General features: G+C 35.8%; 1 pseudogene; it reads left to right on the top strand.

Moving 5' to 3' along the window:
- LOC123628243 overlaps positions 1-23,758 on the top strand; it is a 123,888-nt pseudogene that overhangs the window by 50,137 nt on the left and 49,993 nt on the right.

Below are 23,758 nucleotides of genomic sequence, written 5' to 3'. Positions count from 1 at the left end.
TTTTTAGTTGTTCAGATAATTTCTTTCTATTTTTAGTAGAGACAGGGTCTCGAACTCCTGACCTTGAGCGATCCACCCGCCTCGGCCTCCCAGAGGGCTAGGATTACAGGCGTGATCCACCACGCCCGGCCTGACATGACGTTCTTTTTTATGAGTTTTATTTTATTTTTAATTGACACATAATTGTGCATATTTACGGGGTACAATGTGATTTATTGATATATATATGTATTTTTATTGCAGAATATTACAGGGGTACAAATGCTTTGGTCACATAAATTGCCTTTGCACCACCTGAGTCAAAGCTACAAGCACCTACCATTTGATCCAGCAATCCCATTATTGGGCATCTACTCAAAAGAACAAAAGACATTCTATAAAAAAGACATCAGCACTCGACTGTTTATAGCAGTACAATTCACAGTTGCAAAGATGTGGAAACAACCCAAGTGCCCCTCAATCCATGAGTGGATTAATAAAATGTGGTATATGTATACCATGGAGTTCTACTCAGCCACAAAAAAACAATGGTGATATAGCACCTCTTCTATTATCCTGGATAGATCTGGAACTCATTCTACTAAGTGAAGTATCCCAAGAATGAAAAAAAACAAGCACCACATGTACTCACCATCAAATTGGTATTACCTGATCAACACTTAAGTGCTCATATAGTAATAACATTCACTGGGTGTTGGGCAGATGGGAGGGGGAAGGAGGGGATGGGTATATACACACCTAATGGGTGCATTTTGCACCATCTTGGGGATATACATGCTTGAAGCTCTGACTTGGGTGGGGCAAGGGCAATATAGGCAACCTAAACATTTGTACCCACGTAATATGCTGAAATAAGAAAACATTAAAAACAAAAAGAAGTTAGGTCAATTGAGATAATCCAGTCTGTGGAGCAGAAAGAGAAAAGAATGAAATAAAATGAACAGGCCTAAGATACCTGTAGGACATCAAGTGTACCAATATACAAGAATTATAGTCTCAGATGGAGAGTCTAGAGAGAAAGGAACAAAAAATGAATAAATAATGGCCCAAAATATCTAAAATGTAATTAACGGCTTAAATCTATATATCTGATATGCTCAAGGAATTCCAAGCAGGATAAACTCAAAAGAGATCCTACTGTAAGAAACAACAGAGTCAAATTTTCAGAGAACCTTGAGAGTAGAAACAGAAGTGATTTGTCAAATACAAGGGATCCTTAATACGATTGACAGTTCATCTCTCTTCAAAAACAATGGAGGCCAGAAGGCAGTGGAATGACATTTAAAGAGCTAAAAGAAAAAACTCCTCAGTCAAGAATTTTATATCAGGCAAAACTAATCTTCAAAAATGAAGGAGGAATTAAGACATTCCCAGATAAACAAAAAATGCAGAAGATTGTCACTCATAGGCCTCCCCTACAAGAAACTGGTAAAGGGATTTCTTTAGGCTGAAATGAAAGGATTAGACAGTAACTTGAAGCCATATGAAGAATTTAAGGGCAACAATAAACATAGCTCCATAGGTAAATATAAAAGCCAATATTGTTATATTTTGACTTTGTAACTCCTTTTTAATCCCTATATGATTAACAAGATAAATGCATAAAACAATAATCATAAATCTCTGTTTATGGGTACACAATATGTAAAGATGTGATTTGTGTCAAAATCTACATAAAGGAGATAAGAGGTATAAGGAAGTAGAGTATTTCTATGCTGTTGAAATTAATTTGTGTTAATTCAAACTTGATTTTTATAAAGTTAAGATGTTAATTGTAATCTTCAGAGTAGCCAAAATTGAAAAAAAACTTAAAATACAGAAAAAAGTCAAGCAGGGGTTCAAAATGATGAACTAGGAAAAAAAATCAATTAATTATAAATAAGGTGGTAATTGCGGAATTTCTAATTAAAATAAATAGCAGAAGGAAAACTGGAAAATTCACAAATATGTAGAAATTAAACAACACTCATAAGTAACAAATGGATGAATGAAGAAAAATACAGGGAAATAATAAAAATCTTTGAGATGAATAACAATGAAAACAACATAAAACTTACGGATTGTCAATGAAAGTAGTGCTCAGCAGTAAAGTTTTTGCTATAAATGTTTAATTCAAAGAACAATCTGAAATCAATAGCCTAACTTTAAACATTACAGAACTAGAAATGGAAATGTAGACTATACCCAAAACTTGGAGAAGGAAGTAAATAATAAAGATCAGAACAGAAATAAATGAAACTGAAAAATGAAAAACAAAAGAGAATCAAGGAAACTAAAATTTGGTTCTTTGAAAAGATCAGCAAAATTAACAAGCTTTTAGCTGGCTGACAGGTAAAAAAAGAGAGAAACTACATGTAATTGAAATCTAAAATGAAAGTGTAGATATTATTACAAAGCTTATAGCTATAAAAAAGGTTATAATGGGATTCTATATATGAATGGATTTGATAACATAGATGACATGAACAAATTCATGGAAGCACAAACTACCAAAACTGACTCAAGAAGAAATAGAAACAGATCTACAACAACTAAATATATTGAATCAGTAATAAAAATCTTCCCTACAAATTAAGGACCAGGACCATATAGCTTCATTGTTAAAGTCCATCAAGCAGTGGGATATACTTTATCTCAGGAACAACAGGGTGGTTCAATATACAAAAACCAATCAATGTAATACACCAGAATATAACAACTCTTACTCAGAAAGAAAAACACAAACAACTCAGTTAAAAAATGGATAAAGGGCTTGAATAGATATTTGTCCAAAGAAGATATATGAATCACCAAAAACCACTTGAAAAGATGTCCAACATTACTAATCAGTAGGGAAATGCAAATTAAACCCACAATCAGATGCCACTCACACCCACTAGCATGGCTCTAATAATAATTTTAAAAAGCATAATACATTGGTGAGGATGTGGAGCAATTGGAGCTTTCATACATTTGCTGATGGAAATGTAAAATAAGTATAGCTCTTGTGGAAAACAGTTTGGCTGTTCCTAAGGAACTTAAAGTTACCATGTGACCCAGCAGTTCAATTCTTGGTGTGGAATCTTCAAAAAGGATTGAAAACAGAGAAGAAAAAGATGGCGGAGTGGAGGTAACCTCCTGGATTCCTTCTTCCAGAGAGGGAGGCATAGATCTCCATCAGCTACACATGAGTGGATCACTCCCCCGCAAGAACAGCACTGTGAATCAACAGAGAATCAGCGTGAGACACAAAAAGCAGGAAAAAGAAAAGGTGAACCAGAAATAAGATCACGAAAATCTTGAGACTGCGAGACAATCAATAGAGTGTAGAGCGTGGGTTGGCTGCGCCTGCCTCACCAGCAAGTGAGATGAGATCAGTCCCACAGGAGAATGTCTTGACTCTCCACTGGCCTCCACACCCACTCAGACATGGATCTGCCTGAGTTGTTGCAAAATCACTGCTTGAGACATGGGGCTCTGTGGAGAGGAGACATTAGCAGGAAGCATCTTGAACTCCCCGAGCTCTGTGCCAGGACTGCACTTGGTGGGGGAGGGACTGGTCTGGGTCACCGCTGGAGGCAGTTGGGAGACAGGTAAATTGCCTCTACCACTCAGCGGGTCCAGATCAACGGAGGTGAAAACTAATTAGGGGACTCTAACCTGAAAACTGCTGCGGGCTAATAGGCCTGCTCAGGGTGGATCAGAAAGAGCAAGAGCTCCTGCTGAACAGGCATGAGATTTTGGAAGGGTGACATAAAAGAGACAAATGGGTATCCTGATGACTCAGACCCCTGACCTCGCACCTACTGACCCCTGAACAATCATCCCCCAGTGCTGGCGCTCTGCAGGCGGGCAGTCGCCATTTTCGGTGTCCACAGCCTAGCTGCTGTGGTGTGATATGGTCGGGCAGCTCCCTTCCCCCAGCCCGGGGACTCTTGCTACGAGCTCTGCCCTTGTGCGACCTATGGTCAATGATCCCATTTTGATGTGTGAACTTTGAGTGCTCCACCAGTCCTGAAAGACTAGGGCCTGGATCTTGCAGGCACTGGGCTAGGGTAGACCATTGCCCCTGGGATGTGCAGCCACTGGGGTGTGGGCCGAACAGTGGCACCACCCCCTCCCCCTAGCCAGCATCTTTCAAGCGGAAGGTGGAAGGCGCCACCTCTGGAGATAGGGAGAGACAAGAAAAAACCACTTTCTCTCTGCAACCAGTGTGAATCTTGGCTGCAGATCAAAAGTTGTCAGCCCAGTGACTTAACTCATCATACCTGTTTTAGGTCAAATCAAAATCCTGGGGCTGGACCTTTATCTCCAGCTGGCCGCCAGCATTGGGATCAACAGCCGGGGGGGAGGGGGATACTGGCAAGAGGCCAAAACAGGCTCCCCAAGTAACCCCTCCCACTAGGAGCAGCCCCCCAACTGTGGTAGAAGAACCCTGAACAACACATAAGTGGCTTCCCCCTAGTGACAAAGGAAGCAAAACACCTAGGCTGTTAGGCAGCCTAGGAACAGAGCCTTCACAAGGCATGTTACTTTCCAAATGAAAGCTGAAAGGTGGGAAGCAACCATTGATCCAGATGGGAAGGGCTCAGTGAAAGAACTCTGGAAGTATAAAGAATCAAACGGTAAACACGCCCCACAGAGGAACACCAGCACTCTAGCAATGGACATTAACTAAATTCAGAATATTAAAATGTCAGAAGAAGAATTTCAAACATGAATTGTTAGAAAACTGAATGATATGTGAGAAAAAAATGGATAACACAAAGAAACAAAAAAAAAATCCAAGACTTGGAAGAAAAATTCACTAAAGAAATCAAAATATTAAAGAAAAATCAAACCAAACTCCTGGAAATGAAGAATTTTTTCAAGGAACTACAAAACATGGTGGAAAGCCTCAAGAGCAGGGTAGATCAAACAGAAGAAAGAATCTCAGAGATTGAAGATAATGCCTTCTAATTAAATAAGTCAGTCACAGAGATAGAGCAAAGAAATGAGAAAAGACCAGAGTCTGCAGGAAATGTGGGATTATATGAGGGTTATGGGCATTCCTGAGGGTGAAGAAGATAAAATGCAAGGGTTGGATAAGCTATTAGAAGATATACTTGAGAAAAATTTTTCCAGGCCTTGCTAGAAATCTAGATATACAGGTACAAGAAGCCCAAAGGACCGCTGGGAGATCCATTGCAAATAGGAAGACACTAAAAAGGCCCTTCTTCGAGCTGTAAGGAGAAAGAAACCAGTAACATACAAAGGAAACCCCATCCAAATAATGCCAGATTTCTCAACTGAAACCTTACAAGCAAGAAGAGACGGGGGCCCCATTCTCACTCTTCTGAAACAAAACAATGACCAGCCTAGAATTCTGTACCCAGCAAAGCTAAGTTTTGTATACAAAGAAGAAATTAAGACATTTTAAGATAAACAAAGACTGAGGGAATTCAGCAAGACGAGACCAGCCCTCCAAGAAATACTCAAAACAGAGTTGCACATGGATTAGAACAAGAAACACTCACAAATGTAAAACTACTCAAAAGCTAAAGATCAAAGGATAGATACCACAATGGCTCAAGGGAGAAAACATAGCAATGAAGTTCTACCCAACAGGATGAACAGAAATCTTCCCCATTTATCAGTTCTCTCAATAAATGTAAATGGCATAAACTCCCCACTCAAGAGACATATGCTGGCCCAATGGATAAAAAAAAAAAAATACAAGCTGAGTATCTGCTGTCTTCAGGAACCTCATCTAACCAGCAAAGATGCATTTAGACTGAAAATAAAGGGGTACTAATCGATATTTCAAGCAAATGGAAGCCAAAAGAAGGCTGGTGTGGTGGTTTTAATTTCAGATAACTTAGTTTTTAAACCAGCAAAAGTAATGAAAGGCAAAGATGGTCACTGTATAATGGTGAAGGGTACAGTTCAACAAGAAAACATAACTATATTTAATATGTATGCATCCAACGTAGGTGTACTGAGATTCATAAAGCAAACCCTACTTGATCCAAACCAAATGATAAACAGCAAAACTATAATAGCCAGAGACTTCAACACCCTGCTGACAACACAGGACAGATCCTCCAAACAGAAAACAAACAAAGAAATAATGGACTTAAACAGAATGCTAGAACAAATGGGCCTCACTGACATTTACAGGACGTTCTATCCAAAATCCACTGAATATACGCTCTTGTCACCACGTCATGGGATATCCTCTCAGATTGACCATGTCTTAGGACACAATACCAATTGGATATCAGACTGGGATGGGGGTGGGGGAGGGGATGGGTGTATGCCTACATGATGAGTGCGTTGCACACCCTCTGGGGAATGGTCATGCTTGAAGGTGCAGACCCGAGGAGGTGGGGGGGGAGGGGATGGAGGTATGACTACATGATGAGTGCCAGGCGCACTGTCTGGAGAACGGGAATGGACGCGCTTGGGACTCTGACTCGGGGGGATGGGTGGGACATGGACAATGTATATGACCTGAACTTATGTACCCCCATGATGAGCTGAAATAAAAAAAAGAAAAAAAAATTAAAAAAAAATAAATTGTACGATACATCTTCTCCGATCACAGCAGAATAAAAGTAGAAATTAACCCTAACAGAAATTCTCATTTCTATTCAAAGTCATGGAAGCTAAACAACCTTCTTCTGAAGGATTATTTTACAAATGAGGAAATCAAGACAGAAATCAAAAGATTCTTTGAACTAAATGACAAAGGAAACACAAGTTATCAAAATCTGTGGGACACAGCTAAAGTAGTCCTGAGAGGAAAGTTTATTTCCATAAATGCCTATATCCAAAAGACAGAAAATTTACAAATAGACAACCTAATGAATAGACTCAAAGAGCTGGAGAAGGAAGAACAGACTGATCCCAAACCCAGCAGAAGGAGAGAAATGAATAAGATCAAATCAGAGCTAAATGAAATGGACAACACAGAAACCATATGGGAGATTAATAAAACAAAAAGTTGGTTCTTCAAAAAGATTGACAAAATTGACACCCCTTAGGCTAGACTAACCAAGAGCAAAAAAGAAAAATCTCTAACAACCTCGATCAAGAACATGAAAGGAGAAATTCCAACCGATGCCACAAAGATACGAGATATCATTTATGAATTCTACAAAAACCTTTATGCACACAAACTGGAAAATGTGGAGGAAATGGACAAATTTTTAGAAACACACAGCCTCCCTAGGCTCAACGAGGAAGAAATAGAATTCCTGAACAGACCAATATCTAGAACTGAAATTGAAACAGCAATAAAAAACCTTCCCCCAAAGAAAAGCCCCAGACCAGATGGTTTCACACCCAAATTTTACCACACCTACAAAGAAGAACTGGTGATTATCCTACAAAAGTTATTCTATGACAACAAGAAGGACGCAATCCTCCCCAACACGTTTTATGAAGCCAACATAACTCTGATACCAAAACCAGGAAAGGACGCAACAAAAAAAGAAAACTATAGACCAATATCCCTTATGAATATAGATGCAAAAGTTCTCAATAAAATCCTATCAAATCGAATCCAGGTGCTTATCAAGAAAATAATCCATCACGACCAAATGGGCTTCATCCCAGAGATGCAGGGATGGTTCAACATACGCAAATCTATAAATGTAATTCACCACATAAATAGACCCCAAAACAAAGACCATATCATCCTCTCAATAGACGCAAAAAAAGCATTTGACAAAATTAAACACCTTTTTATGGTAAGAACGCTTAACAAAATAGACATAGATGGGGCCTATCTAAAAATGGTACAAGCCATATATAACAAACCCAAAGCCAACATCATGCTGGATGGGGAAAAATTGAAAGCATTCCCACTTAGAACTGGAAACAGACAAGGTTGCCCACTGTCCCCACTGCTATTCAACATAGTGCTGGAAGTCCTTTGCAAGAGCAATCAGGCAAGAGACCAGAATCAAGGGTGTCCAAATAGGGACAGAAGAGATCAAATTCTCACTCTTTGCTGATGATATGATATGATATCTAGAAAACCCCAAGGATTCAACCAAGAGACTCCTGGAATTGATAAATGAATTCAGTAAAGTCTCAGGATACAAAATCAATACACACAAATCAGAGGTATTCATATATGCCAATAACAGTCAAATGGAGAACCAAATTAAGGACTCAATATCCTTCACAATAGCAACAAAGAAAATAAAATACCTAGGAATATATTTAACTAAGGAGGTAAAAGACCTCTACAGGGAGAACTATGAAACACTGAGGAAGGAAATTGCAGAGCATGTAAACAGGTGGAAAACAATACCATGCTCGTGGATCGGAAGAATCAACATTGTTAAAATGTCCATACTACCAAAAGTGATCTACAGATTCAATGCAATCCCTATTAAATTACCAACATCATTTTTCACAGATATACAAAAAAGAATTTTATGCTTTCTATAGAACCAATGAAGACCCCATATAGCAAAAGCAATGTTAGGCAATAAGAATAAAATGGGAGGTGTTAATTTACCAGACTTCAAACTATACTACAAGGCTGTGGTTATTAAAACACCTTGGTATTTGCACAAGAACAGGGACACAGACCAGTGGAACAGAACTGAGAATCCAGATATAAAACCATCCTCATATAGCCATCTAAACTTTGACAAAGCAGACAAAAACATACTCTGGAGAAAAGACTCCTTATTCAATAAATGGTGCTGGGAAACCTGGATAGCCACATGTAGAAGACTGAAACAGGACCCACCCCTTTTACTTCTCACAAAAATCAGATCACATTGGATAACAGACTTAAATCTAAGGTGTGAAACTATTAGAATTCTAGAAGAAATTGTGTGAAAAACTCTTATAGACATTGTCCTAGGCAAAGAATTTATGAAGAGGACCCGAAAGGCAATCACAGCAACAACAAAAATAAACAAATGGGACCTGATTAAACTAAAAAGCTTCTGCACAGCCAAAGAAACTGCCACGAGATCAAACGCAACCTACAGAATGGGAAAAAATTTTCGCATGCTACACATCCAATAAAGGACTGAGAACTAGAGTCTATTTAGAGCCGAGGAAAATCAGCAAGAAAAAATCAAACAACCCTATGAAAAAGTGGGCAAAGGACATGAATACAAATTTTTCAAAAGAAGACAGAATAATGGCCAACAAACATATGAATAAATGCTCAACATCTCTAATCCTCAGGGAAATGCAAATCAAAACCACAATGAGATATCACTGAACTCCAGTGAGAATGGCCTTTATCAAAAAGTCCCATAACAATAAATGTTGGCATGGATGCAGAGAGACAGGAACACTCATACACTGCTGGTGGGACTGCAAACTAGTGCAAGCTCTGTGGAAAGCAATGTGCAGATAACTTAAACAAATACAAGTAGACCTACCATTTGATCCAGCAATCCCATTATTGGACATCTACCCAAATGAACAAAAGACATTCTATAAAAAAGACATCTGCACCCGAATGTTTATAGCAGCACAATTGCAAAGATGTGGAAACAACCAAAGTGCCCATCAATACATGAGTGAATTAATAAAATGTGGTATATGGATACCATGGAGTACTACTCAGCTATAAGAAACAACGAAGATATAGCATCTCTTGTGTTTTCCTTGATAGAGCTGGAACCCATTCTACTAAGTGAAGTATCCCAGGAATGGAAAAATAAGCACCACATGTGCTCACCATCAAATTGGTTTCACTGGTCATCACCTAAGAGCATGTTTAGGAATAACATTAATTGGGTGTTGGCCAGATGGGAGCGGGTTAGGGGATGGGTGTATACATCAATAATGAGTGTGATGTGCACTATCTAGGGGATGGACATGCTTGAAACTCTGACTTGGGGCAGGGGCAAGGGCAATATACATAATCTAAATTTTTGTACCCCCATAATATGCTGAAATAAAAAAAAAAGAATTGAAAACAGGTTTTCAAACAAAAATTTTTACACAGATATTCACAGCATCACCATTTACAATACCCATCATTTTGAAATACCCATCCATCAACTGACAAATGGATAAATGTGTTATATACATGCAATCGAATCTTACTCAACAATAAAAGGGATGAAGTATTAATACATGTTATAATGTTAAGGAATATTGAAAATGTGATGCTAAATGAAAGAACCCAGATGTAAAATGTCACATATTGTATTGTTCCATTAATATGTAATATCCATAGTAGGGAAATACATACAAAGAGAAAGTAGATTTGTGTTTGACAAGTATTGGGGGTAAAAGGAAATTGGAATTGTCTGCTTAGTGTGTTCAGACTTTCTTTTTGGAGTGATGAAAATGTCACTAGATGGAAATGATGTTTAGATAACATTGGGAATGTACTAAATTCCACTGAACTGCATATATTAAAGTGGTTAATTTTATGTCATGAATTTTATCTCAACAATAGAAAGGCATTGTTATTTCTTTGTTCCCTTTTCTTTTTTAAATTAAAAATACAAATTGTATATATTTATGGTGTACACCATGATGTTTTGATATATGTATACATTGTGAAATGGCTACAGTAAGTTAATTAGCATATTCATTTTCTCACTTATTTATCATTTTTATAGTGAGAACACTTAAAATGTCTCTTAGCAATTTTCAAGTATATAATACATTGTTATTAAGTATAGTCACCATGCTGTACAATAGATCTCTTGAACTTATTAATATTTCTCTTCCCTAATTAAAATTTTGTGTCATTTGGCCAACATCTCCCCAATCTTCTTGCTCATCTTAGAGGAAAAATGTTCAACTTTTCACCATTGAATGTAATGTTAGCTGTTGGCTTTTGATATCTGTCTTCTATTGTGTTGAGATACATTTCTTCTATACCTAGTTTGTTGAGAGAGTTTTTATCATGAAAGGATGCTGAATTTTTTCAAATGCTTCTTTTCTGCATCTATTAAGATCGAAATTCCTGGGATAGTTTTCACAGAAATAGAAAACAAAATCCTAAAATTCACATAGAATCACAAAAGACTCTGAATAGCCAAAGCAATCTTGTGCAAAAAGAACAAAGTCAGATGCATCACACTATCTGATTTCAAAATCTTCAAAACTATAATAATCAAAATAGCATGGGACTGGCATAAAAAGACATATAAACCATTGAACCAGAATAGAGTACAGAAATAAATACATGCATTTGTGATCATTTGATTTTCAGCAAAGATGCCAAGATCACAGAATGGGAAAAGGATAGTCTCTTTAACAAATGGTGTTGAGAAAACTGAATATCCATATGCAAAAGAATGAAAATGTACTCTTATACCACACACAAAAATCAATCCAAAGCACATTGAAAACTTAAACAGAAAACCTGCAACTGTAAAACTCTTAGAAGAAAACAGAGAGCGAACTTTGTTCTGGGCAATGATTTTTTGGGTATGATACCACAGGCAACAAAAGCAAAAAGAGACAAATGGGATTACATCAAACTAAAATGATTCTGCACAGCAAAAGAAGCAATCAACAGGTGAAAGGCAACTTGGACTGGGAGAAATATTTGCAAACCTATGTATCTGATACACAGCTAATATCCAGAATGTATAAGGAACTTCTACAGGTCAATAGAAAGAAAGCAAATAATCTGATTAAAAGTGGGCAAAGGATGTGAATACACATTTCTCCAAAGAAGACATACAGATGGCCAACAGGTGTATAAAAATATGCTCAACATCACTAATTGTCATAAGGATACAAATCAAAACTGTAGTTATATATTACATCAAACCTATTAGGATGGGCATTATAAAAAAAAAAACAGAAAATAACAAGTGTTGGTGAGGATGTGGAGAAAAGGGAACCCTTGTTCATTGTTGCTAGAAATGTAAAATGGCAAAGCTGCTATGGAAACTGTATGAAGTTTCCTTAAAAAATTACAAATGGAAATACCATGTGATCCAGCTGTTCCACTTCTGGGTGTTTATCCAAAGAATAGCAATTAACCTAAACTTTTGTACCCCCACAATAAGCTGAAATAATAATAAAATAAACAAGTATAAACAGGTGACATCAATTGTAAAAAAAAATTTAAGATGATAGCTGTCATTATGTGTTTTTTACTGCAATAAAAAAATGGAAAAGGTTAATGAGAACATCCTCAAATCAGTTCAACCTATTTAATAAGTACCAACTTTGTTCTATGCCTTCTATGTAATACATACATGTATTTATTATAATATGTATTTATTATAATATAACATATATTTAAAAGATACCCTACCATTAAGGAACTCATAATATAATGGAGAAGACAGATAAATAAACAAGCAATAGCAGAGTATTAAGTGATACAGTGGAGATGTCATGGGGAACCAGAGGAGAAAGCATTTAAATCTACCCAGACTTAGGGAAGTACCATTTTTCCAGAAGAGGTAACATTTGAGGTTAGTTTTTAAAGGATGAGTTGGTAAAGTGGGAGGAGGAGAGTGAGAGGGAAACGGACATTTCTGGCAGAAAAGAGATTATGCAAAAATAAGGATTCAAGAAATACAATGACACTTTGGGAGAGTTGTATGTAGTTTGGCATACCTGAAGCACAGAGGAGTGTTAGGTCACAGGAGATGATGCTACAAAGATAGTCAGGGGCCAGATTATAAAGTTCCTGTACTTACATTCCCACTAGTAGACAAATAGGTCAAGAAGAGAAAGTTTGGCCAAGGCAGAGATATTAGGCATAGAGGGAAGAGTTTAAAAATTATTATGGATATAAAAGTGACAGCAGCAATGAATATTCCAAAAATGAAATTAAGTAAACAATTCCTGGAGAAATAACAGGTTTTGTGAGAAAAGATGAGGTCAACTTGGGGCATATTGTTTTTGCTGTGTTTGTGGAACTTCCAGGTTGGTATAGCTCAGGATTCCTTAAAATCAGCATTATTGATCTTTTTGGCTGGGTCATTCTTTGTTGATTGGAAGTGTCACGTGCATTGTAAAATGTTTAGCAGCATACTTGGCCTCTACTCACTAGATGCCAGTAACACCCTTAACCAGTTGTGACTATTAAAAATATCTTCAGATATTTTCAGTGTACTCTGGGTTAAGTTGGGGAGATTTGAGATTTGAGATTCATTGGCCTATATTTTGTAGCTGAAAGTATGGGCAAAGATACGATCATTTAGCGTGTGCATTGAAAGAAGAAAGAAGAGGGCAGAACCCTCTGGAAGACAGATGTTTGCTTCTGACTCTGAAAACTCTATTCTTAGTACATATCAGTGAGCTCCCTCTACTCTAGGATTGTTGATATGGGAGACACAGTGGTATATGTTAGTTCCCTTTCTTGTTCCCTGACCAACTTTTACTTATTCTTTCCTTCTCCCACAAATGCTATTCTATCAGTTCACATATACAGGCAGTCCTTGGGTTACAGATGACCCCATTTAACGGTGTTCCATAATTACCAATGGGCTCCCAAGTTTCCCTATAAGAATAATTTATAATTAAATAATTAATAATTCAGGAGCTAGTTTCTTCTGTACATGTAAACACACCTGCGTGGTGTAAGCAGTTCGTTGGCACAGCATCTTTATGCTAGCAGCTAGTCTCAGTATTTATATGGTCACTTATGCACAGCATCAGTTTTGTCTTAACTTTTTTTGATTTTGTAAGTCTGTGTTTACGTTTATAACTATGCTTCCAAAGTGAAAGTCCACTGCAAGTCCAGGTGAACCTGCAGCTAAGAGAAAGGTGATTACAGTGGAAAGGAAAGTAGAAATAATAAATTAGGAGAAAGGCCAGATTACATCATTCATTGGGAAAGCATTAGGCTTCAGTTGCTCAACTATCAGAACAATTATATAGGATAAAGTAAGAATAAAGGAACAAATCAAAGGAAGTACTCCAATGAAAGTGTCAATTATTACTAACCAGCATAGTGGATTAATTACTGAAATGGAAAGATTATTATTGATTTTGTTAGAAGATCAAAATAAGCATAACATTCCTATTAGCCAAGCATGGATAAAATACTAGTTGAGTGTTAACCTTTAATATTATTTAAAAAAAAATTTTCCTATTACCTATCTAATTTTTTTTGTATGAGATTGTTTTTATGTTCTGTTTGTTTGAATTAAAAGAAAGGGCACAATAGTTTCTGTAACTTATTATTAAGCTCATTATTATTACAGTATTACTGTTAGAGCTGGTTCCCCTCGGCCCCGGGAACAGAAAGACAGAGTCACTGAGGCTGCAAAGGCAAAGGAGTTTTATTTTGACTAGCTCGAGCTAGGGTCCAAGTCCCAGAGCACCAACGCAGTGGTCTCTTTACGAAACAGGACCCCGCCCTGGGGTAAAAACAAAGCTTTTATACTTTTTTTTGCTGGAGTCTGTTGCTAGTTATTTCTGATAAGAGACTCTTTCCCAAGAGATTCCCTCCCAGGAGATTCTCTCCCCAAGGACACTCGCCCTGCACAGCCGGCCTCCCTATCAGGAAGCCACCTGCGGTGCGGTTTTTTTCTTTTTTTAACTGCGTTTGAGCATGGTTTTAGCTCTTTATCGTAATCAAGCAATAAGCAAGCAAGCTTTGTGTACAGAAGCAGAATTTGGCTGTTAGCTAAGAGCAAAACAACAAGTCACCATCAAACACACTAAAATATTGTTTTAGTCCTATTCTACATTACACTATATTATTATTCCACATGAGTCATTACAGTATTGTTATTATTATTATTATTATTATTACTACTACCATACATGCCCTATTCATTGGGTATCCAAGTCACATACAAATTTGACCTGAAGATGTTCTCAGGAACGTATCTCATCTATAATCTAGGAACCACCTGTGTCCCTTCTAAGGAGATTTTCCTTAAAACTCATCTCGAGACCAACCTCATCCACTCCATTCATTCCTCCTCTTCAAATCTTTTGTTGATTGTAAGGTGTTCCACATTGCGTTGTACCAGTTGTAATTGTATACTCAGACTCTTAAAAATTTGCATATCTTGTGCCTTGCATTGCATCTCCGAAGTCCTTCTGTCCCTCCCTCTTCAAATATTCCTGCCAATTTGGTCAACACTATCAAATGTTATGAGATGCCTAGAATTTTCTTATTATAATTATTTGAAAAATAGGGGCTCTATCTTTAAAAAGTAATTTTCATAGCTATTGAGTCCTATTAAATGCTAGAAGTAGGACATTATACCTCTATGAGTCCAGTGGAGTCATTTGGTTACTTCCAATGAATGAAGAATTAATTATATAGTTTATTTTTTAGAGACAAGATATCACTGTATCTCCAGGCTGTAGTGCAGTGGCCGCAGCTCAATTGTGACCTTAAACTCCTGGGCTTCAGCTATCCTTCTGCCTCAACCTTCTGAGTAGCTGGGACTATAGGTGTGTGACACCATGCCTAGCTAATTTTTAATTTTTTTTGTAGAGATGGGGGTCTCACTATGTTGCCAAGGCTAGACTTGAGCTCCTGGCCTCAAGCAATCCTCCCACCTCAGCCTCTGAAATTGCTGGGATTACAGGAATGAGCCACTGTGCCTGGCTATGTAGTTTGTTTTAATATACATGCAAAAATCCTATGAATTGCCTGTCTACATAACTTATATTCCATCCTAATGGTTATCAGAGAATTTAATGCCCATAGAGTAAAAGGACAAAATTAGAATTATCCTAAAAGCAATCTGGACTGGGAAGTAGGATACTGGAATCTACCGATAAGATCATGAGTAAATTACAGATCTTTACTGAACCTCAGTTTCCTCAATTCCAACATGCATTGGAACATTCCAACATGGCTAGGCTAGATCAGTAGTCTCAAACCTACCTGCACATTAGAATCACTTGAGGAACATTTTTCTTTTTTAAATCTCATCTCTACCCCATACCAATTGAATTAGAATATCTTGGGATGGTTTTTTACCCCCAGAGATTTGAAAATATGTCTGGTATTTTCTTAATTTTTCATAAATTTTCCTGTGTACTTTTAACACAGCCAAAGTTGACCACCATTGCATTTCATGATCTCTAAATTACCCCAATTCTTGTGTGTGTGTGTGTGTGTGTGTGTGTGTGTGTGTGTTTAAGCCAAATTTTGAGTGAACCTATATCTCTGAAGTTCTAATAGAAGTTAATTAATAATATGTCTCAGTATGCAAATATTGTTTTATATGCAATTTCCCAAAAATATAGCAAATGATCAAAGTATGATAAAGCTATATGTATAGCTTATATTATCATGTACTTAATTCCACATATCTTTGTAATTATTTGTTATGGCAAATACGTATTTTCTCCTTCAACTAAATTATAAACTGTGAAAGCAAGGCTCATCTTATTTATTTTTTAGACTCCTCCATAGAAATTATAAAATTTCTCTGCATTCTAAACAGGATCTAAATATCTATTTGTTGAATGCATAAATTGAATACAGCAGTCCCCTATTATCCATGGTTTTGCTTTCCATGGTTGCATTTACCCATGATCGTTCACAGTTTATAATTTAGTTGAAGGAGAAAATACATATTTGCCATAACAAATAATTACAAAGATATGTGAAATTAAGCAGACAAAAATATACACTAGGGAAAAGAAACTCTTTTGAATAAATGGTGCTGGGAAAACTGGATAACTACATGCAGAAGATTGAAACTGGATCCCCACCTCTCACCTCTTACAAAAATTAACTCACGATGGATAACAGACTGAAACCTAAGGCATGAAACCTTAAGACCCCCAAAGTAATCACAGCAGCAACAAATATAAATAAATGGGACCTTATCAAATTAAAAAGCTTCTGCACAGCCAAGGAAACTATCAGTAGAGTGAATAGACAACCTGCAGAATGGGAGAAAATATTTGCTTTCTACACATCCAATAAAAGGCTGATAACAAGAATCTATCTAGAACTCAAAAAAATCAACAAGATAAAATCAAACAACCCCATCAATAAATGGTCAAAGGACATGTACAGAAACTGTTCAAAAGAAGACAGAATAATGACTAGCAAACATATAAAAAAAGCTCAACATCTCTAATCATTAGGGAAATGCAAATCCAAACCACAATTAGATATCACCTAACTCCAATGAGAATGGCCTTTATCAAAAAGTCCCAAAACAACAAATGCCGGCAAGGATGTGGAGAGATAGCAGCACACTTACACTGCTGGTGGGACTGCAAATTAGTAAAACCCCTGTGGAAAATAGTTTGGAGATATCTCAAAGAGCTAAAAATAGAAATAATACCATTTGATCCAACAATCCCACTACTAGGCATCTACCCAAAGAAACAAAAGACATTCTGTAATAAAGACATCTGCACTCGAATGTTTATGGCAGCACAATTCACTATTGCAAGGATGTGGAAACAATCCAAGTCCCCTTCAATCCATAAGTGGATTAATAAAATATGGTATGTGTATACTATGGAGTACTACTCAATTACAAAAAACAATGGTGATCTAGCACCTCTTATATTATCATGGATAGAGCTTGAGCCCATCCTTCAAAGCGAGGTGTCACAAGAATGGAAAAATAAGCACCACATGTACTCGCCATCAAATTGGTACTAACTGATCAACACTTGAGGTGCTCACATGGTGGTAATAGTCATTGGGTGTTGGGGGCTGAGGTGTGTAAACTAACAACTAATGGATGTGGTGTACATTGTATGGGGGAAGGGCACACCTCTAGCCCTGGCTTGGGTGAGGCAAAGCCATAACTTGTAAACAGAATGTTTGTACCCCCATAATATCCTGAAATTAAAATAAATTAATTAAAAAAAACAAAAATAGGTGAGTACAGTACAATACAGTAAGATATTTTGAGAGACAGAAAGAGACCACATTCACACAATTCCTATTACTGTATATTGTTGTTATATTTTTGTTAGTTATTGTTGTTAATCTCTTATTGTGCCTAATTCATAAATTAAGCCTTCTCATAGGCATGTATATAGGAAAAAACAAAGTATATCTAGGGTTTTGTGCTGTCCACAGTTGTAAGCATCCACTGGTGGCTGATCTTAGAACATATCCCTCCTTGATAAGAGGGGAATACTGTAGTGTAATACTTTATGTTGACCACTTGCACTCTGCTTATATTGACCACATAATCTTACCTTCCTTAGTAAGCATTATGCTCTAAATATCTAAATTAAATTAATCTTATCCATCATAACTACATTTGATTCTTTATTTTACATATGAGACTGTGGTTTTGGTTTTCCACCCAACATCAATTTCTATAGAGAACTGATATTTTTAATGAGGCTTTGGTAGAGCTTACCTCACTTTCCCCTCTGCACAAAGAGTAGATATTTGATCCAAATGTCCTATCAGAATGCTCCATTCCCTTGGCCACAGTAATTGGTTTAGTAATGGGCATGCAACCTAGGATGGGCCAAGTGGAAGCATGGGGTGGGAACAGAGAATATTAAAGAATGAGTAAATAAGCCTGGGCTTTAAGGAAACACTGTTTAAAAACTGCTGCTTGACCCAAAATGTCATGAATTGTTTGGGGAAATATCCTAAAGTGAGGCTAGGTGATGATCAGTGAAACCAATTTGGTGGTGAGTACATGTGGTGCTTATTTTTCCATTCTTGGGATACTTCACTTAGTAGAATGGATTCCAGCTATATCCAGGAGAACATAAGAGATTCTATCATTAATCGGGTGTCAGGCAGAAGTGGGGGGGAGGGGATGGGTGTATACATACCTAATGAGTGTGATGCGCACTGTCTAGGGAATGGACACATTTGAAGCTCTGACTCAAGGGGATGGGGAGGCAAAGGCAATATATGTAACCTAAACTTTTGTACCCCCACAGTATGCTGAAATAATAATAAAAAATAAAATAATAAAATAATAAAAAAACATTAAAAATACACATTCTCAAAAAAAAAAGTAAGGCTAAAATGGAGTGAGGACAATCATATGTTATTTTGCAGACCAAATAGAGTATATTGTAAAATAAGAATCTTCATTAAATTAACTTTTACCATTCCACAGTCTATGGAAGAGTTAAATAACATTTTTACAAATAGCAGCAAAAATGCACGATGATATTTGTTACTTTTATAAATAGAAATTGTTCACAGCCGTTTCACAGGGAAATTTTGAGCTCACAGATGATCCAAGATGAGCTTTATTTTTAGGCTTAGGAAAATATCAGATAGTTTCCTAGTAACCTTATCTTACTTGTTGAAAAAATTTAAAGTTGTATTTTTGCCTATTACCGATTTATTTGATATTATTTGTAGAAAATAGCCTAGATTAAAAGAGTATGAGATGTCAAAGGAAAGAGATCCTCACAGAAGAAATTTATCATGATAAATTATTGTTTATAAGTCCTTAACACCTACTAAATAAAACTCAAATTCCTGTTTTGTGGTATTAAAGGTCTTCCACAATCTGGCCCCATGCTTCCCCTCTAATCTGCTATTTCATTATTGTTTTGGTCTACATGAACTCTCCAGTACCTAGAATAAACATTGTGCCCTTGCTCATGCCATGCTTCTAATTTTGAATACCTACTCTGTTTTTCTTACCTTTTAATTTTTTTTTGGTACAATTACTATCCATATTCCCCCTTCTGTCTGCCCCCACACAGTTTCGCCTGTTATTAACATCTTGCAGTAGTGTGGTACATTTGTTAGAACTGATGAACCAATATGTTATTATTAACTAAAATCTATAGATTGCACTAGGGTTCTCTGTGTTGTACATTCTATGGGTTTTGACAAATGTGTAATGACATGTTTCTGCAATTACAGGATACAAAATAGATTCACTACTCTGGAACCCCTTCACTACCATTAAAATCTCCTGTGATTCACCAATTCACCCCACTCTTTGTCTCTCCCATAGAGCCCCTGGCAACTGCTGATCTTTTTGCTCTTTCCATAATTTTGCTTTTTCCAGAATGTCATATAGTTGTAAGTGTACAGCATATAGCCTTTTCAACTTGGGTTCTTTCACTTACCAATGTGCATTTAAGGCTCATTCATGTCTTTTTGTGACTTGGTAGTTCATTTCTTTTTATTGCCAAATAATGTTCCACAGTATGGATGTACCACATTTGTTTATCCATTCACCTATTGATGGATATTTTAGTTCCTTCCAAGTTTTTGGCAGTTATGAACAAAGCTGTTAGAAACATTTGTCTATAGATTCTTGTGTGAACATAAGTTTTTAATCCATTTGGATAAATACCAAGGAGTACAATTTCTGGATTATATGGTAAGCCTGTGTTTGACATTGTAAGAAACTGCCAAATTGTCTTCCAAAGTGGCTGTAGAATTTTGAATTCCTACCAACAATGAGTGAAAAGCTCCTCTTGCCATACATCTTTACCAGCATTTGGTGTTTTCAGTGTTGTAGATTTTTTATGATTTTACTAGATTTGTGGTAGTAGTTTTATTTTTAATTGAATTTAATCTATTTATTTCAATTGACAAATTAAAATGCATATATTTATGGTATGCAACATGATGTTTTGATATATGTGTACATTGTGGAATGGCTAAATCAAGCTAATTAACATAAGCATTACCTCACATACTCATCTTTTTATTGTGGTGAGAATGCTTAAAAGCTACTCTTGTAGCAATTTTCAAGTGTACCTATGTTGGTATTAACTATATTCAGCATGATACACAATGGTAACCACAATTCAACTTTTAGCTTTTATGGGTTTGACTTTTTTAGATTTCATCTGTAAGTGAGATCAGGCAGTATTTGTTTTCCTGTGCCTGGGTTATTTCACATAATATTAATATAATGTCCTCCAGGTTCATCCATGTTGTTTCAAATAACATGATTTCCCACTTTTTAAAGGCTGAATAGTATTCTAGTATGTATATATATACCACATTTTCTTTATCCATTCATCTGTTGATGGACACTTAGCTGATTCTTTATCTTGGCTATTGTGAAGAATGCTGCAATGAGATATGTTTTCAATATATTTATTTTATTTCGTTTGTATGTATACCTAGTAGTAGGATTATTGAATCATGCAGTGGTTCTATTTTTTATTTTTTAAGTAACCTCCATACTGTTTTACGTAATGGCTATGCTAATTTACTTCTTGGTAATAGCCATCCTAACAGGTATGAAGTGGTATCTCACCATGGCATTGCTTTGCATTTCCTTAATGATTATTGAACTTGAACATTTTTTCAGATACCTATTGGCCTTTTATATGTCTTCTTTGGAGAAGTGAGTTTTCAGGTTTTTTGCTCATTTTTTAATCGAGTTATTTGTTTCTTGCTACTGAATTGTAGGAGTTCCTTCTTTATATATTTTAGATATTAACCTCTTATTAGATGTAAAGTTTGCATATATTTTCTCCCAGTCTGTAGGTTGGTATCTTCACTCTGTTGACCATTTCCTTGCTGTATAAAAGTTTTTTAGCTTGATGTAATCGCAGTTGTCTATTTTTGTTTTTGTTGTTTGTGCTTTTGGGGTCATATCCAAAAACATCATTGCCCAGACCAATGTCATGGAACTTTTCCCCAACTTCTAGTAGTTTTACAGATTAAGGTCTTACGTTTAAATCTTAATCCATTTTGATTTGATTTTGTATATGATATGAGATAAAGGTCTAATTTCAACCCTCTGCATGTAGATATCCAGTTTTTCCCACATCATTTATTGAAGAGACTGTCCTTTATCTATTGTGTGTTCCTGGCATCTTTGTCAAAAATCAATTAACCATAAATGCATGGATTTATTTCTGGGCTCTTTGTTATGTTTCATTGGTATATGTATCTTTTTCTGCTAGTACCATACTGTTTTAATTGCTATATCTTTGTAGTACATTTTGAAATCAGGTACTGTAATGCCTCCAGCTTTGTTCTATTTGATTAGGATTACTTTGAGTATTTGACATTTTTTGAGTTCCATACAAATTTTAGGATTTTTTCTATTTCTGTGAAAATTGTCATTGGAATTTTGATGAGGATTGCATGGAATCTGTAGATGGCTTTGGGTTGTATGGACATTTGACATTATTGATTTTTCCAATCCATGAACATGAGAATTTTTAGTTTTGTCTTTTCTAATGGTTTTAATCAATATAGTTTCAGAGTATAGATCTTTCACCTCCTTGGCTAAATTTATTCCTAAATATTTTATTTTCTGTAGCTATTGTAAGTACTATTCTTTTCTTAATTTCTTTTTGAATAGTTCATTGTTAGTTAAAAATCAATGCTATTGATTTTTGTTTTGATTTTGTATTGTGCAACATTACTGGATTTGTTTATTAGTTCTAACAGCATTTTGGTGTAATCTTTAGGGCTTTCCATACATAAGATTATGTCATTTGCAAACAGAAAATTTCACTTATTCCTTTTTCATTTAGATGCCTTTTATTTGTTTTTTAGCCTAATTGCTCTAACTAGAATTTCCAGTACTATGTTGAATAGAAGTGATGAGAGTGGGTATCCTTGTCTTGTTCCTGATCTTAGAGGGAAAGCCTTCAACTTTTCACTCCTCAGTACAATGTTAGCTGTGAATTTTTGTTATATGGCCTCTCTTGTGTTGAGGTACATTTCTTCTATACCTAATGTGTTCTAGATTTTTCCATGAAAGGATGTTGAATTTTTTCAAATGCTTTTTAGATATCTATTGAAATGATCATTTATTTTTTATTTAATTTTAAAATGTGAATTATGAGATTTGTTGATTTTTATGTGTCAAATCATCTGTGCATACCAGGGATAAATTCTACTTGGTCATAATGTATGATTCATTTAATATGCTGTAGTAATTGGTTTGATGGTAAAATGTTGACAATACTTGCACCCGTGTTCATCAGGGATATTAGCCTGTAGTTTTCTGTTCTTGTCTGCCTTTGGTATGAGGGTAATAATGCTGGCCTTATAAAATGAGTTTGAACGTGTTTACTCTTATTCAAATATTTGACATGTTTGAGAATTATTGCATTAACTCTTCTTTAAATGTTTAGTAGAATTCACAAGTAAAATAATTGGTCTTGGGTTTTTCTTTGTTGGGAGGTTTTTGATTACTGATAGCATGTCCTTACTCATTACTGATATGCTCAAAATTTTCATGATTCAGTTTTAGTAGTTCGTATATTTCTAGGAATTTATCCATTTCTTCCAGATTATACAATTTGTTGGCATATAATTGTTCATGTGAGTCTCTAATAATTTTTTGTATATCTGTGGTGTCAGTTGTATTTCTCCTCTTTCATTTGTAATTTTGTTTATTTGAGCTTTCACTTTTTTCTTGGTTAGTCTAGTTAAAGATTTGTCAATTTTGTTTATTGTTACAAAGAACACTCTTAGTTGTGTTGATATTTTCTAGGTTTTTTTAGTTCCTATTTCAGTTATTGCTGCTCCAATATTAATTATTTCCTGTATTCTGCTAAATTTGCTTTTATTTTCTGTTTCTTTAAGTGTAAAATTAGTATGTTTATTTGAGATTTTTCTTTTTAAGTGTTTATTTTTAGGCTTTTTAGTTCTATTCTGTTGATTTATATATCTATCCTTATACCAGTACCATGCTGTCTTGGTTACTATAGATTTATAGTAGTTTTGAAATTTGGAAGTATGAATTCTCCAAGTTTGTTCTACTTATTCAAACTTGTGTTGGTTATTTTGAGTCCATTGCTTTTGTATATAAATTTCATTTTTTGTGATATGAATTTTTTATTTCAAAATATTAAATAGGTACAAATGTTTTTGTTACATGCATGTAGTGTATAAATGCTGAAGTTAGGGCTTTAGTGTTCCTGCCACTAGGACAGTATTCATTGCATCTGATAGGTAAGTTTT

The sequence above is a fragment of the Lemur catta genome, chromosome X (genome assembly GCF_020740605.2).
Source record: "Lemur catta isolate mLemCat1 chromosome X, mLemCat1.pri, whole genome shotgun sequence".
Taxonomy (NCBI): Eukaryota; Metazoa; Chordata; class Mammalia; order Primates; family Lemuridae; genus Lemur; species Lemur catta.
The sequence above is the reverse complement of the archived record's forward strand: the minus strand, read 5'-3'. Positions and strand labels throughout refer to the sequence as shown.